General features: G+C 36.4%; 1 protein-coding gene across 4 annotated transcripts in view; it reads right to left on the reverse strand.

The window, feature by feature from the left end:
• Window positions 1-16231, reverse strand: part of BBS9 (Bardet-Biedl syndrome 9) — a 271996-nt gene that overhangs the window by 150182 nt on the left and 105583 nt on the right. The window lies entirely within an intron of this gene.

Raw genomic sequence — 16231 nt, forward strand, 5'->3', positions numbered from 1 at the left:
ATTTACGACACCTCTATCTTGAATGCCCCAAGATCTTCAGGTTGCCTAAACAATCCTTGGTTTGTGCAGTGCAGATTACCTTCTCCGTCATTTAAATTAACTCAAAACACTTCCCCTCATCCACTTTCTCCTTCTGTGTACTTATCTGTGAAATGAGGCAATAGGTGCTTGACTGGAGTTGTGAAAGGCCTCCCAGAAACACTGCTGAAGTGTAATTAGTATTACAGAAGAATTTACAAAGTAAAACTCAATCCATTAGCATTTGGCAACAACGGGAAAATGAAAATACTATACAATGCATCTTTAGCCTGGAAACAAAGCCAACCAGCTGTTAGCATTTGGTGGAGGAAAACTATTTTTAAATCTGCACCACTGCCATTAGAGATGTGTGTGTGTGTTCCCTCCAAGTTCCCATGTGACTGGGAAGATAAAGGCAACAGAGAATTTTAAGGAACTATAAATATGAAGCATTTCAAACAAAATGTGTTGATAGCTTTTGTTTTAGGTTGTAAAATGCTAAATTTCCAAATAAAACGGAGAACCCACAGGACACTTACAAATTCAAACATTGCATAAATCAGGGGAAGGGAAGAGACAAGTCCAGCTAACTGCACGAAGAAGTGGGAAATGAATCTCTAATAGTAAAAAACAAAATGACCGAAGGTGCTTATAAGAAAGCAATGGTAACACAGCCAGCAAAGCCCTGGTGCTCCATCTACCTCATCATCCTGCAAGAGGTGCAGCTCCACAGCATGGTTACTTTTCTGTGATTTTGTGTGCCAAATTCATCACTGTGGAGCACCCCCACAAGAGCTGCAAGTGACCAGCACAGCCACTGCTTGTATACATTGCAAAGCTCCATCTTCACAGAAGTCACAAACAACAGCACACAAGTTCTCTGCAGCCAAACAACAGCCTTCAAATATCTTATCACGTTTCCTGTGCGAGATGCATTCAAAAACGTTGGGAATAAAATCCATGTTAAATAAATATATACATGTTAGTAAAAATAAATATGTATGTTAAGTAACCGTTGGGAATAATGATACAGTGAACTTAACATGCTGATGACGTCCCTAAAATACCGTTATTAGATGGGATAGCAGAATGGATTAATTCACAGTTTCTGGAAATTGGAATAAAGTTGTATCTTCCTCCTGGATACAAGCTCACCTAATGTCATGTCAGTAAGGCTGAAGAAGAGAGAAAAGTCATTGTGCTTGTGTGACAACTGCTGGAACCCCCGTTACACAACAGAGGTGAAGGACATCCTCTGAGCTGAGTCACTCATGAATTCCTCCATGGCCTCTCACTCAATCCTGTGCTTAACACTTACACTGTACTGGATACAACAGAAACTAAACAAAGAGAAGTTACTACCTGGTGTCTTACTTCAAGGAGTCTTGACTTCAGAATTTGCATTCTTTCTATTCTATAACAACAAACAAAGGAGATGCTCATTGCTGATAGGCTATGAGAACTAAAATAACTAAGCCTCATACTCTCTCATATCTTCACAGGGTAGGAACAGAAATATATGGCAAGTGGCAGCCCAATGCATAGGTTAAACACAAACAATTAGTCCAAATGAAAACTAGAAACTGTCCATAGTGTATGAGGCCTATCACTGGCTGACTTTGTCTTTCTCCTCGTGCTTTAATATCACAGAGCTGCCAAATAAAAAGTTACCTAAAAATATTTAAGTTATGGCAACCTTCTTTTGGAAAGTAATGAAAGTAATGGAAGAAAGGAAGGTGGCAGAAAGAAATAAAAAATCTAAAAGGTATTGAAATGGAAAGTATGGTATTTGTTACATATTTTTACAACCGATCAAAACATATCTTTCATTTACAGCCTTTTTTGTTTAACCTCTTCTCACCAAATTCTCCTTGTGTTCACATCTCTACAGGAAAGCACAGGTCAGTTATTAATTATTAATGAAAGTACATTGTTAAAAAGAAAGAGAGACGTAGAGAAGAACTAATGTCTAAGTTAAGATCATGCTTTTAACAGAGTTTTATTAAGTTTCACATTCACAGTTAGCAAAGGTACGCCTGAAGTCTAGAAGTATTTCTGTAATCTCTTAAGAACTTCAGCCATTAGCACTATTACTGACATTCAATTGCAAGTGTTTCCAAGCACGGAGCATTTCTCACATTCTCAGAAGGACTTTCCATACTTATTTCATTCTAAGCAGATCTTTCAAGATTGTCAAGGATTTGAAAACTGCGCACTAATGGCGATTCAAGTTTGAAAAATAAGTAAATAAATAAATGCCACATCTCCCCATTATTACCACATAATTAAAGATATTTTGGGGCAGTGCTTTAACATTCACCAGTACTAGAAAAAAGATTGCAAAATACCCAGACAAATTCTCTAAAGCAATCATGAACATAATTACCCCAGGTTCATTCCAAATAAAATTTCAGAACTACAAAAGACCACACTAAATGACCAGGAAATTTAAGAAATCTTTTTCTTTTTTTTTCCCCCCCCCCCCCCCCTTTTTTTCAAATGCAGGAATGAGCATGAAGTTCCAGACAATTTTCTTTTGAGTGGGTAGTATATTTTCTTGGAGAACCAAGCGCCATAGGGATTGAAGACTCTCACTGGTTTTATGCCAGATTCCAAAAACAGAGAACAGGAAATTTGACTGACAATTTGTTTTTCTTTTTGAAAATAGCCAAGAAAAACATAACTGTTCACCACAGATGAAACTTCAGCCAACTGTTCTTATTCTCATCTATTTCTAACACAATGGGTTCAGCTTGTAGCAAATTCGAAGTAACTTTATTTTCAGTAGAAATCAGGTAGCAGAAGACAGCAGAGATTTGGTATTAAGAAAAACAGGATCCCTTTATGCTTCATATATAGCATTTAAGAGATAGTCTTCTGTGCAAAATGTGTTAAGATAAGAAAAATAGCATCAGAAGTGTAATTATTTTGAACCAGACACAAGGATGATGAATTATCAAGACAATTATCATGTACTCCACAGTGAACTAATGCACAAAGCCTCCCCATCTAGTTTCAGAACACAGCTATCCAGTACTAAGGAAGAATTATACAAGGAAAAGCGGTGATCAGAGGCTCATTGGTATCCTCTAGCAATTGTTCCAAATTTAATACGGAATCATTCATGCTTAAGTACTTAATTGGTCCAGCCCCTTCCAGCTAATTTGTAAAGCAAAGCTAAATCCTCATAAGTAAAATTTTAATGCACAGAAAGCACAAAAAAAATATAGAGCTGAGAATTCCCATGACTACTTGTTCCTTCCTACTGTAACGGGACATTCAGCACTGTTCTACTTCACCATTTCCTACCTTCATTCATTTTAGAAAAGGAAATACAATTCAACAACTACATCTATATCAACATCTAATAGAACATTCTTCTCGTGGTTTTAAGAGGTCTCCATCACATCTCTTAGTTCACATGGAACAAGCAAGCATTTAAAATCAATTCTTTAATCCTACAAGTCCTTTTGCTTATCTTACAGAAGGTATGCAGCCCTACACAAAAGCTAATGCAGCAGTAAAGCAAATCTTTACAACACATAAGGCAAGGTGGTAGCGATCATATCGGCTTAATTAATAAAATTCTGAATATCCTTATTCTAGGAGTAAACTATTTTCTTAGGGGCAATTCTCAATGCAGTTTGCAAAGAAAGCGAATGATGACTAGCAGACTGGATCTCAGTGCAGCCCTTCTCACTCAGCGACCATTGTGCACACAGCTTTTGACAAGTGACCGAGGCTTTATGGAATGCAGGCACAGAGATCCATGTCAGAAAGTGATCTTTATCTAGCCCTCTGTCACCAAGACAAATAACTGTGTCACTCCTGCACTTTACCACTGCGGCGTTCCCACAACCCCACAGCACAAATGTAGAACGTGCATCAGGGTTGAGTACCTCAGGCCACAATTATCCCGCTCAGATAGGAATGCCCCCATTTTCACTAACCATGGCCAAAGGTTTTGAAACCATTGTACAGCCCCGCTGTGATGACAGCAAAGCATCAGTTCACATCGGCACCAAATACTCAACTTTCAAGTGAAGCCCAACATGACCCGGCCCTGAGAAGAGAGCAGGGAGATGAAAGAGGCAGCGTTATGAGCTATGGTCCATTATCTGGATTATCTCCCAAAACAAGCATGAAATTATTGATCATTATAAGGAGTTAGTACAGCAATCTGTGCTTCTGAAAACTAGAAAAGCTATATTAATGAAACGCTCGACATTGCAGGAGATGTTGTGTAGATTTCTTTTCTCTATGTTATTTCCATGACAGAATTATCACTAATACCTCAACAGCACCATCTCCTAAACTGGAACTTGCCAAGCAGCAGTATTGCCTACAAGCACAACACAGATTACAGATTAAGTCAGCAGGCAGCTCAAACGCCCTTTGAAAGCCAGATGGATGTACTGTTTATACTTAGAATATTCTTTTGAAGCTTCACATGTAATAAAGCTGTTTTACCTCAACAAACCGAACAGATATATTATCACCGAGTCACGCTGCAACTAGTTTCTTTCATTTACAGAAATAGGGACAATGATACTAATAAGAATATATATCTAGATGATGTCCCTATCTTTTCAACAATCCAAAGACAAAACTGTATGAAAAGATCCAACTGAAAATAGGGAAAAAAAAGTCTAATCCTTTTCTTTCTTCTTCTTCAGAAAACTCGGTCAGACAGCCTAGAGCTATGTCTTCACAAGTTTCTATTCCCCTGGTCTTTATGCGTATCAGTATGTCCTGCTTTAATCAAAAAGTTTGTTGAAGGTGAATACAAAATATTTAGTAGGTTCAAAACCCCCAGTCACCTGAGTACATTAGGTAAACACACCTGATTGTTAATGCATTTAAACACAAGTTAAAATCCTGATGGATCAACAGCATCTTACTCCAAAGGAAATATGTTTTTACTGGGTAAAGCATTTAGCCAAGCATTGCTAGTAGACATTGTTAGTTCTACATAAAAATGGTTATGATCTAATTAAACTGAGCACGTTCATATTCCCCTCTATTTAAAAAGGCTGCTCTTCACACACAAGTTAATATTGAAAAGTCCTGTCCGAACAATAAAAACGTAGTGTCAAAAAAGTGCTTTCTTCCATTACTTTTGCCAGTTTACTGGCTTTATTTAATCTCTCTATGCTACTTAATACTGTGGCTTATTCACAGTAACAGAAAAGAACTTCTGTTGCCTATAATATTTCTTCTGTCTGAAGCAACGGTTCCAGTTAAGGACATTTAGATTTGATTAATTCGCTGTTCTCCATTTGCTTGATTTCTTTAAGAGTTTCTTTCTCTAAAAACCAGATGAACTACTGAAGTTTTAAGAACAAGGAAGTATTTAAGCATCTAACACCACACCTGCTCTGAACAGTCTATCTATAACATTACCAGTTTTACATGTAACTGCTTATTATTTGGTACAATTACTAAATACCAAGATGGGGCGAAATATTTTTCATGAAAGAATGTCGAAAGTTGCAGTATACTCCAAAATATCTATGCTGCTTCCCAACACGTGTGGAAGCAAGTCCTATACTGCAAATCAAAATTTAAATGCAGAGATATAACATTGGTAGCTTATCTGAGTGAAATAGCATCTGGTACAAACCCCAACAAGTCGGTGAGTTACAATGCATCCTCCACTTCCCCCATTGAAACAAAAGTTCCATTTAAGTGTACAGATGTGCCAAATAATGTGCAGATATGTCAAAGAATTGCTGATAGCCAATGAACATTGAAGACAAGAGTTCCACTGTGAAGCTGTGGTTGAATTGGCAGCAGTGTATTAAAAAAATAGAGCCAAGCATTAGCTAAATGGAGACAGAGAGGTGGAGGGTTTGGTTTGTATCACTAAAAACATGGCATTATGTAATGATGACAAAAATATTTTACAACTGAGGAACAAACTTTAAACAGCAGAGCTGCATGTTTGGTATCTTAAAGTAAGCTGTGAGGGCAAACAAATGGTTAAAAACCATCAAACCAGACTGAGGCATCGGCATCACAAAAAACAATGTCAAATAGCCCACCAGTTTTATGTTTTTATTTCTCTCTTTTTTTAACATTTTAATAAAAATATTAAAAATTAAAATTCTTTTTAAATTAATTATTAACTACATGGTCTATTTTAAGAGAGATGCTCCAAGAGTAATGCCTTCTATTTTATTATGTTGGCTCAGGATGTCAGAAGTGGATGTTGGTGGTATAGCAGTTAAGATTGAACCTCCCTACCAATATTCCATTACATTTTGCTGCCGTGCAACTGATGGCAGTAGAGGGGCTGCATGACAAAACAGCATTTGACATAGAAGTGCATTTGAAACAAAGGTGTGGAATTGAACTTCTCCATGCAGAAAAAATGGCACACAATGGCATTTATGGAACTGAGCAGTGGATGTGAACACAGTGGGTCGTGCATTTCAGCAGTGACAACAACAATGATTCGACACCACCACTGAAGGAAAGTAGCATTTTGTAGCTGAGACTTTGTTCAATCAAATAGTGCTACTGTGCTCTTTGTATCTGCTGTATTTTCCATGCAAATAAATAGGAGGCATTACTTTCAAAGTAACCTATGCATAGGCAACCCAACACAATTTCTCTTCACTTAACGTGGCCTGGGCAAGCCAAAAGGATGGGCATCCATGCATTAGATCCCACTTCTGCAAAAATTCACACACAGCAAAACTCAGTGAGCAAAACCAAAGCTTTACCATCACCACTGGAAAAGTTGCGTTGATTCAATAAGGGCAGTATTTCATCCTATTAAAGAAAACTACACTCAGTGTGATTAGGCACATGCATTTAGTAGAAAAAAAAAGAAAAAAAAAGAAAGAGTTTGCAGTATGTTTGATACAAAACTAGCTTTAGAAATCAACAATAAATCCAAAAATCATTGTTGTTTCCCACAAATTACATGCTAAACCATGTATCTCCTAAATCAGGCTTGTCTATGTTTTATTATAAACATTAAAAACAATAAACCTGTTGTAGACAAACAAACCTTTAACAGGTTAATAAAAACAAATCCAACTAACACACTGTAGAGATATTCTTCCATTTGGATAGTAATAAAGTAATTCCAGCAAATTATGCTCTGAACACTTTCATCAGTATCAATATTGAACAAATCAGCAAGGTCAGTTAAGACACTGAAATACTAAGCTAAATTCCAACGTATTGCATTTGTCCACTCAATGCCATTTGCAATTTTGGCACTTCTGCTTTTATTGAACCTGAGAGAATATCCAAAATTCCTCATCCAGTTTGGCTAATACACAATTTAAAATTATTAGAAAACACTGTAGTTGCTAACACTGTCTGGAAATAACAGTAAGGCTCAGAATGATTGAATTAAAAGAATAAAGTGGAATCACAGAATCACTCAGATTGGTAAAGACCTTAAAGATCATCAAGTCCAACCACAACCTAACCATACTGCCCTAATTCAAACTTCCCTCCACTAAATCATGTCCCTGAGCACCACATCCAAACGGTTTTTAAACACATCCAGGGATGGTGATTCAACCACCTCTTTGGGGAGCCTATTCCAGTGATTAACAACCCTTTCTGTAAAGAAGTTTCTCCTGATATCCAACATAAACTTACCCTGGCACAACTTGAGGCCAGTTTCCCTTTCACCTGTTACCAGCGAGAAGAGACCAACCCTGCTCTCGCTGCAATCGCCTTTCAGGTATTGGAAGAGAGCAACAAGGACTTCCCTCAGCCTCCTCTTCCCCAGACTAAACAGCCCCAGTTCCTTCAGTGAACCAGGAAACCAATTTTAAACACAGCACTCAAAGAAAATGGCTGGCTGGCTAATTAAAAGCTCAAACTTCTAACCACAACACCAATTTCAGGACACCTCTCCCTGTTTTGAGACATTTTGTAGGACTTCTCTGCTGGTATAATCTTGAGAACACGTGCCAGTACATTTGGAAATAAAGCGAACTTTTCAAGTTGAAGTACAGAGATCCAAAAACATGTGAGACGTTTGTTTGAATACGTTGTCTTTGAATTAGGGTTTTTCCATAATTTCTTCCTTTTTGTTCTGAAAGAAGCATAGCTATTTCAAAACAAAGGAACACTGTGATGAAATGCAGGTTTTGTAGAACTCAGGCAAAAAACAATCTACATTAAACTCGACCAAAATTAAAAGAAATTGGAGTTCTTTAACAGAAGAAAGGTGGAAAGAAAGGTTTCAAACCAGACTTTCAGTGCTCATTCAAGGTGCCAAAAGAATACGTTTCAAACATTATTCTGGCATTTCTCCATAGATGAAGCGCAACAGAGAACACAATAATGCCAAACTACTCAGAAAATAATTCCTATCATCTTCTGACATGCAACTCATTCCATAAGATATTCGATTTCTACGCCAACATTCATAATCCTAATATAAATCCCATAATAAAGAAACAAAGTAGTTACCATAGCCTTGGGATCCTTCATCTACAGAAAAAGAAAGAAAATAGAAAAAGAAACCATCTGAAGTAACACCACAGTCTATTCAACGTCAGCTTTCCAGGTAGTGATCAAAACAGCATACCTAAATCAGGTCACTGATTTCATTGTGCTGTGGACAACGACCAAGCAAACGATTCCCATTCTTCTGCACACCTGCAACTGCATCTTCTTTCTTTGTTTCTTTCTAACTCTCTTCTCCAACTGAGAAATTAAGAGAATTCCCACCTGAAATGTTCTGCTAATTCACAAGAACAAAGACCGCAGGAACAAAATCAGGTGAAGTTTTCTTTACACTTGCACCTGCCCCAGCCACACCATCAACAGTGCCACTGAAACCTAGAAATTAGAAAATAAGTGAAAATAAAAAACAAATACTTGTCCCCCAAATTTGTTTCTCTTATGTTCAAATTAAGAGAAGCTGCAAAGCTAGAAATCATTTTAATATGTAAAAGTGACTTCAATACAGTCTTATGTCAGTAGATTGTCTCACATGGCTACGGATCGATATCCAACAAAATAAACACCACCATACGTGAATTTGTAGTACTGGAGCTTCATTATTCATCATAACATTTCTGTATCATTCTCCTCTTACATCTCTACACATATGTGAGTCTATATGGCATCCTAGAATCCATTTCAAAACAAAGTTATAAACAGCCTTTGAGAATTGTTACAGAGGAAAAAAGAAACAAACAGTTAAAACAGTTCCAAGTTGTACATGCAAATGTTTTTAACCTGTCTTTGGATTCTGTATTTTCAATAGGACATCAGCTAACTCTTACTTACATCCCACAACATTCCTCTTTTTCTCAAAGTAAATGAAGACCCAAAAGATAGAAGACCTTATAAATAGAACAAAGAAACCCCTTCCAGTATTAGTTTAGGATTAATTCTCCACTGAAAGAACACCTGTGTAACACACTTGCCAATTTTTGAAGATGAACACTTTTTTTTTTTTTACCTGGCCTCACTATCTATGTGGTACATTGTCTGCTGACAGAAAAACAGGATGGTTCAGGCCAGCCTGGCCATAAAGGAGAAATAATATTTTTCAGCTTTCTCAGTCTTTGGAAGTACTTCAGAAAGGCTCAAATTTAATTTAACTCTATTTTCCAGAAGACAGACTTTTTCTTCCATGAAGAAAAAAATGTAAAACAACCTATCACCAAATGCACAGAAATGTATGCATTTTTATTGCAACCTTCCATAAGCAAACTTTTCATTCCCTGTCTTTCTTTATTCTAACAGGCAGCTGATTCCATCAGGGACCTACTGACTGGGAGAATAGATGAAAAAAAGGAGAGCAATTGTCAGGTGGGTGAGCTTAGGTCTCTGAAATGTGATAACTGACTTTGCATCCCTCTCTATTTTAAGTCTAGGAAAAAAATATATATATATATATGTTTTATGAGCAAAAGTTTATGGATAGCTCTACTGCATAATATTTGGATTAACAAATAGTACCTTCAATTATGTTAGAAGAGGAAAGAGCTCATTTTTCAAGGCTAATATGCAATCACACACAAACACACCCCACTAAATTAGCAACAAATGCTCTTACTGATTTTAGCCAAGATAGGCTTCCTGATAAGATTTTCTTTTCAAAAAAAAATCTCAATTTAAACACTTATCTTTTTCCCTTGATGTAACACAGCTGAAGTTCATGCTCTGGTTCAGTCAAATCTAATAGTTTTAACTTCGTTTTGTCCATTATTGGTCATAACGAGATGTATTCAAAAGGGTATTTATGTTTGCTTTATTCTATTGCATAAAGTTAGGAAAACACATCTGGGTAGCGTACATCCAAGCCACGCTACAGACCAAAAATCCAGATAAACGTTTTGTCTAGAGGGATGACTAAATAAGTTGGCCAACTATCAGAGCAAAATAACTTTGATGTTTCAAGTTGGTGGAGCTCAGAAATATGACCTAAAAGATAAAGTTACATCTTCTGAAAGAGTAGCAACTCTTGTTTCCCTTAGTTTCTGCTAAGAAAAATGAAAAGCATTCCTGCTCAGTGATGGCAGAATGTAAAACTATTAAAATGGTAGGAACTCAAGAAAAACCATTTCTCTATTTTAGCTCATGTTCATAAATAGTTCATACTCATCCCCTTTTCAGGACAATCTCCAGTGCTTACCTCCCCTATAACCAAAAATGGCTTGGAGTATGCTTAGAGGACTATAGAGAAGGATGGTATTCAAGACTCATGCTGCAAGGGCAGAACTCAACCTGAGTGGATTGGATCTATATAACCCACATCCTGAAAGTGATGCTGAGTCACTTGTCCAAAATTAATGAACTACGAAATATATAAATTGATAAATCCTTGTATCAGGTGCAGAAGTAACTTACTGAGCTCAATCTACCATGTAATAAAGCAGACAGCTGGCACGTTGTTGAACGATAGGACTGGAGAGATTTACTAAGCACCGTTCCTATGAGAAGAAGCACTAACAAAAACTCAGTGTGCAGTGAGAATAGGAACCAAACATTATGCTCTTCTCTAAGTGGAAAATTCCTAGGGGGCTTCGCAGGCATGGAGGCATGGATCATACAATTCCTTAGGACCAAATATAATGCTATCTATGATACAGTTAGCTCCAATTTCCACAACTCCCACTCCATCAGCTGTCTCCTGTAAATGACTGCATGCCCTTGAAAGACAGAAAGAGCCTATTGAGGTGTATAGGCATCAAGGCATGAATTCAGGGACAGGAGTTTTAATAGCATAACTGTAACATTCAGACAAAGCTGATAAAGGAGCATAGGAATAAAAGAACAGTAACAAGTTTGTTACGTACTGGCATTCACCACAACTTTCTCTTCCACATAGTAGCACAGTATTAAAAAGAGAAGATTTCCAAGACTTTCCCTTAACATGAATAGCGAGACATTTAAAATCTGCAAAAGCAGCCAAGAGAGTGATCCAAACCTAAATTAACCACAGCCATTTTAATTTCCTTAGGAACAAAATTTTAGTATATTTGGTTTTGGATTCATGATCTATACAGCTCAAAAGTTAAATAATTCTGGCTGTAAATGAAAGCTTTGCCTAGAAACAGCTAAGAACATTTCTCTTCTCATTGAAGCAAGCGATCTGTAGTCTATGTACCACATGCTTTTATTTAAAATGTAAAATACAGCTTAAATAATACACATCCCCAAAACCAAATAAGTAGCCTTTACTTGGGGCAGCCAGGAGGTTGTAGCATCCAGTTTAAGAGAAGACCAGAGTGAGAGCTGCTTGGACTCTTAATATTCCGTCCACAGTAATAAAATTCCACTGCTTCAGCTAGCAAGTGATCAAAGACAATATATAAGCACCACACTATCCAGACTACTGTTCATGAGGGACAACTAAAGTATGCATCTGTACATCATTGCAACAAAAGTATTAAGAAGAAAGAACTAAAAATGTTTGCTTAGAATCTTCCGAGCCTGTAGGTATCTGAAAGTCCAAATGCTTATGCACTGTGTTAAAAAGGGTCATGTGCTCATTACAAATTAATTATTGCTTCAGAACATCTTTGTGATGTGGGTAAAACAGAAGTTGTGGATCAAAAAATAATAGTAATAAATCACTGCATCCTGTAGTCACCTTCCCAGTGTGTTCTAAGCACTGAAGCATAAATTAGCTTCAAATAAGTTAAATAAAATGTGTATAGATTAAACTTCATAGTCCCTTTTTTTTCCCCCACAGATACGAATCAGTGGATTTCTTCTCCACAGTTCTTTCATGCTATGTCTGCAAAATTTAATTATTGGCCATTTGTTAAAAAACTATATGTAAGAAATTGCCTTGCTTGATTAAATTGAAACAAAACTTTGTCATTCATATCACCATATCTCAGGTTTTACTCATAGAAGAATTGAGTGAAAAATGTAAACCAAAAAGATACATTTCCTTCAATTTATAATTATAATCATACTTAAATAGCTATTCTCTGTGTGCAGATAAAATATATTCATAACAATCAATATTCACAGAAACTCTGAACAGAACAAAGACAATCCTAAACTTTTCCAACAAGTCACATGGATGTAATACTTTACTTATTAAAAATAGCTGCATATTAAATGAAAAAACTCTTCCCCATCCAAGATCATATTCAGCATTTTCGACATTTGAAGATCACTACCATTATCAGGAGTTATTATCAGAGTACTGATGGACAAAATCCCTTTTAAAATGGCAAGGGGGTACTTCTGTCAGTAATTACCCCTGCTAATTGGAAACTGCTCTCTTTCATTTAGTCTTTTCTAGTAAATGCTCCTCTTATCTGTTTTACCCTGTGTGATATCAGCCACTGCCTCTATCAGTTACCTGCTGCTTCATTTAACAGCCTTGCCCCTCTATAATCACTTGTTTTCTTTTCAGATCTCTTCCAATTTTCAACATTTCAAATGTACATTTCTTAATTTATTTCTTGTTATCAATCTATGAAAATACTGCAAAGGCGATTTTTATCTTTGGTCACTTTCTATACCATCTGCTGGTAAATGAGTTAGCAGTGTACAATATATATGGCAGGATGACAAGATACTCCTCTTTATCTTTGCTTACGTTGAGGTTTCACATACGGCGAGCAGATTTTATGGAAAGGCAGAACATGAATCTGTAAAGCATTCATAGCTCTCTGTTAGACTGTGTAGTGTTACCCTCAGGAAAACCACATCTTTTATTTCTTTTTATTTAGTGGCGATTTTGCAAAATGCCACTTATAGGTAAAACTGTAGAAATGAAAGGCAAACTTTGCAGAATTGAATCTATGGCAGCTACAGAAGGGAATCTTGAATGCTCAGCTTTTCCCTTAATCACTGCATAATAAAATTCAGTAGCACGCAACTGAAAAATTGAACATTTTTGGATAAGTTACATACAGAATAAAAGGAACACAAACAAAAATCTCATACATTTAGGTAAAATCATATTGATTATTATTAATTATGTTATACTCTTACATAACATTTAACAAAGTTCCATTTCAGCTGTTTTACTATTTTACCCAAGGTTTGTATCAGGCCGGTATTCCTACACTTACCTCAATCTTCTTTTCATTCATCTGAACATCAGCTTCATCCAGATCCCTGGAACCAAATTCCTCTGTCACATCCTATAACCTTACAGGAAATTGTTCTACCAAGCCTTTAAAAAATTTATATATGGCCTAAGCTGAAGATTTTTAGAGGCTTTCAGCAGTGTTTGATACTTTCCTTAGTGACTACTGGAAACTTATTACATCATTTGATAGGAACACAACTTATCCCTTTAGAGCCGTGTAGAATATATATTCAATAGCTCTGCTGCTTGAAGTTACCACATTATATGACAGTTAGGACATTAAAATAATTGAAGCAACACTTCTAATGGAAGAAGTATCCACATATGAATGTAGTCATCTCAGGTGAATAGAACTCTTCAGATTCTTGAAAATTCGAATGCAAAATAATGTTCTGGCATCCCTATTTCTGAGAACTGGGCCCTCATCCTTAAGCATGCACTTCAAAATCCATCAGGAGAAGGCTGGAGGAAAAATATGCTATTAACTAATTAACTTGAACAGGCGGGGATCAAGCGGGTTTCTCCTCTATTGTGCTGTAATCTTTTATCCCTATCTTCTGTTCTCAGTCTGATTGAAGTGCTGCAAGACGCAGAAATACGTCTGCAGGAGAGAATACTCACACATGCACTAAACTTATTCTTACAGCTTTTCCTTTAATTTGTGTCACAAACACAGTTATGACAACAGAAATAACTTGTTAATATTGTAATTTCTATTTCCTTCCATTCCTCTCTGCCTCAAGAACAGATGATGCTGCAAGTTCATTAAGCAAAATACCAGACCATTTGCTTCAAGTTAACACAATAAAGTCATTTACAACTCATTTTTTAAAGAGTTTGGTTTACATACACAGAAAACAGATTTTACTAGCAGTGTGTTTTTAGATTTCACACAATGAGAAAACTATTTTAGTATGTATACAGACATTTTTGTAAGTAAACACACTGTGAAACGTGTTTGAAAGCAACAGTTAATTTTATGGCTATAATGCTGATGCTTGTATATTTGCTACAAGCATCAGATAAAGTCTTGTGTGGCTGTAATCAAACCTAGCTCTACATTTTACACTGCTCAACCTTCCAATTAGATTTTTAAAGCACCACGTTCACGAGAAGCACACAGGCAGGTTTGATATTCCACAGCAATACAGCATCACTCAATAGCTGTTTGCTTCTCAGTAAGGGCCAGATTTGTTTATAATCTATGGCGCTGTAAATTGGCAGAGACTGTTTTTATTCAGGAATGGCCATGGAAGTAAATATTTGCTGAATTCAACCACTAAGGATTCCTGAGTTCTGTTATCCACAGCTAAGGAGAATACTGGATCAAGTATTTTTAGAACAGGATACTTATAGGACTGGATAATTCTGTAGAAAAGAGAATACGTATATCCTCTAAATAGTGTAGAATAGGATATTATTAGGGATATCTTTTTTTAGGGACATATTTTTACTACTGAAAACTACTCTCTTGAGAAAGAAATTACAATATAATTGGAGAAATTGTCAGGCATAACATCAGACTTTTCTGTCTGGTCCTATTCTTAGTCATTTCTAGGAGTCAAACAAGTCACGAGCTTTATTCCATATCCCATTACAACTACTTTTATTCGTGTTTGAGTACTTGGTGAACTGACAATAGGCATCAATATACCTGTCAAAACAAATATGTTCCACACATGGCTTGAATTAGATCTCCATAATTGAAGAACTAATACATTAATCCATGGTGACATGTACTATATGAGTAGCAGGAAAAGTGTCTGTTTTTGTAAAGTCTTCACTACTGTCTCAGCCTCAATCTATTTGCTTGGCAGCCCATGAAGTAATTTTAATGTAGAAATGCCCAGTTTTAAAAACAATTGAATCTTTTTCCATTATACAGGCTAAGAAATTATTTATTGCTTTAGTTAAAGAACTAACAGAAAAGCAAGGGCAGTAAACCACCACCATTTTTTTTTCTATTTCTGCTAGGAACACTGAGCAGAACTGGCTTTCACTCCAATTTGTAATAGCTTTACAGTACATTAGTTGAATGGTCTTAAATCTGAATAATTAGTGCAACAAACTTTTACTCTGGTTCCTTACACTTTGTAAGTATTAGCTAATGCTCTTCCGCTAATAAAGGTAAGATACCTGATTTTGCTCAAGCTCATCTTATAATGCAGCACCAAGCCTTAAGGGCAGGTTTGTGACTTCATTTGCATGCCAAAGGGTAGCAGTTCCTTACCAGAAATTCTGTATACAAACTTACTTAAAACAACTGCTAACAAAGAGTAGACTGATTTAAAATGGAAATATCAAACATACCCAACGCACAGAGCATACAATGTACATCAGACATGACTAAAGGCTATTCTGAAGTACAACCCTATGAGATTTTGTCTAAGTATATGACGAAGATAACATTTACTAAACGAAGTCAAAAAGGTGCAACTCCCTCAGAAAACTATTGTATACAGATCTTCAAGGACACTTTCACAAGCAACCATCCCCCAGGGCCCTGAGGTCAATGCAAATTGCAAATACATTTCTAACAGCATTAAATGACCTTTATTGTTTCTAATTTGGTTTTGATATCTTCTTCAAGACAAGAAACATTCTACAGCCACATTGATCTGATGATTGTAAACACACACACATGAGAAATGTCAGTGTACTTCA

The sequence above is a fragment of the Tympanuchus pallidicinctus genome, unplaced genomic scaffold (assembly GCF_026119805.1).
Source record: "Tympanuchus pallidicinctus isolate F22 unplaced genomic scaffold, pur_lepc_1.0 scaffold3, whole genome shotgun sequence".
Taxonomy (NCBI): Eukaryota; Metazoa; Chordata; class Aves; order Galliformes; family Phasianidae; genus Tympanuchus; species Tympanuchus pallidicinctus.